Source organism: Rattus norvegicus, chromosome X (genome assembly GCF_036323735.1).
Source record: "Rattus norvegicus strain BN/NHsdMcwi chromosome X, GRCr8, whole genome shotgun sequence".
Taxonomy (NCBI): domain Eukaryota; kingdom Metazoa; phylum Chordata; class Mammalia; order Rodentia; family Muridae; genus Rattus; species Rattus norvegicus.
Genome location: NC_086039.1, coordinates 92,867,555 through 92,869,626, shown reverse-complemented (window position 1 = coordinate 92,869,626; position 2,072 = coordinate 92,867,555). Strand labels below are relative to the sequence as shown.

Here is a 2,072-nt window from a genome sequence, read left to right as displayed (position 1 = left end):
GAGTTAAAAATCTAAACTCTCTTTATGAGGGGTGTGTGTGTGTGTGTGTGTGTGTGTGTGTGTGTGTGTGTGTGTGTGCGTGTATATGTGCCAAAGATCAGCCTAGGATTGGAGAGGGGTTCCTGGGGAAATGGTTTTTTGGAACAGCAAAAGAACTACTCACAGTTGATAACGGGTGCAATCTGACAGCTCTGTAGTCTGATCAAGATTTTTTCCTAGATAGATCTTTGCTTAAGACAATTATTACTAGAAAAAAATTCTAGCTTTCTGGTGTGCTCACAGGCTTTATAACCAAAGTCAGAAAAGCTGGTAGAAAAGTTATTGGATTTTTGTACCAAAATCATAAAACCTGCTAAACAAAATTTTTGGATTTTCTTACCAAAGTCAGAAAATCTATTAGAAAAAAAAATTGTGGACTTTCTGACAAATGTCAGAAAACCTGCCAAACAAATTCTAAAAAGGAATTACTATAACTCTCTAAACAGTTCATCTCCAGCAGACCAAAGCCCAGACATTTTTTTCTATATGACAATTCAATTGCTTACACCAGTTCCATTTTGATTATCTCATTAAACAGCATTTTATCATTTTAGCTCCATCATTCTTAGAAAGAGACTGCACATACTTTTTTCCCTATATATGTGCTTTGTAATATGCAACTTAGAGGCTGGGTTTATAAGTTACTCACATAGTGATTTTTAAATATTCATAAGGCCCTAATTTTTAATATAGCAAATGAACTCAGAGATCTGTCTCCCTTTGTAAGAATAAAAAATAAGTTTAGGTTGGTGGGACCCCATCCTGAGATTGCTACTCCCATCACACCTGGACTTAAACTTGCTCTGTCCCAGATTGTCCTTGACCTCAGGAATCTTTGTCAGAGATATGCTTGCCTTTGTATCTTTCTGACAATAAGGTTTGTTATTGCTGTTGTCTCTGTTCTTTTAGGTCCCAAAAGCCCTTTATACAATTCATACTGCACCATTATATTTTGCATAGTTGAGAAATTATACATTCTTCAGCTCATGCATTCAGAATTCTTTCCTACAGCCTTAAGTACTGTCCTGAAGGTCACAGCATTTACCATTTTGCTAAGGAAACCATTCTCACCTTCCAAACTCATGCTGTTTCTAATTATCCTGGATTCATTAACTTTAACAAGGAAAACATTACCCAAAGGAGGAACATGAAAATATGTACATCACTATAAAAATAAGCCTTATGCCTTGTAAATGTCAATATTCATGGAGATGCACACAATGCTAGCTCTGCTCCAGGAGTGAGAACTGTGTCATGCTGCCTCTTCAGCATGGTGGCATTTGACATGTATGTATATATACTAAAGATTCTTTTAATAATTAAGGAAAATTCTGAACATAATTAATTCATTTGTTTATGGTACCTAACAAAAATATTAATTAGGTGTTAAGATTTTTTTATTCTAGTTTTGTGAGTTACTTTTCTTACTACTATGATAAACATATCAGAGTAAGTCACCCTGAGCAAGAGATGAGCTATAACAACTTGAGGATATAGTCCATCATGTCTCACAGGAAAGGCATGGTGGTGGTGGTAGTAGTAGTAGTAGTAGTAGTAGTAGTAGTAGTAGTAGTAGTAGTAGTAGAAGTAGTAGTAGTAGTAGTAGTAGTAGTAGTAGTAGTAGTAGTAGTAGCAGCAGCAGCAGCATTGGCTCTCTGGTCACATTATATCCTCAGTCTTGAAGCAGAGACAGATGAAGACTACTAATTACCTCCTCTTTATCCAATTTGGGACTCAATTTAATGGATTGATTCTACCCATATTTTGGGTATATTGTTTTATCCCACTTAACCCATTTCAAAGTCTCCCCCATACATATGTCCATGGCTTGTTTCATAGGTGACTCTAGATCTATTGAGGATTATAATATAATTTACCATATTCATAATGAAATCTTTCATTAAAATGGAACAATGTCTACCTTGTTTACTCACAAAATTCTCAAATGCTTGAGGTGGATGCTTTGATTTCTTTTGTACTAATGTGTATGGATGTCTTACCTACATGTAGGTCTGTACACCATGTACATAATT

At 35.4% G+C, this 2,072-nt stretch overlaps 1 non-coding gene across 1 annotated transcript; it reads right to left on the bottom strand.

Annotated features, from left to right (window-relative positions):
- Positions 1-411: 411 nt before the first annotated feature.
- Positions 412-470, bottom strand: LOC120099435 (U7 small nuclear RNA). Its single transcript, XR_005498618.1, has one exon. It is a non-coding gene; the product is annotated as a U7 small nuclear RNA (small nuclear RNA).
- Positions 471-2,072: the final 1,602 nt, after the last annotated feature.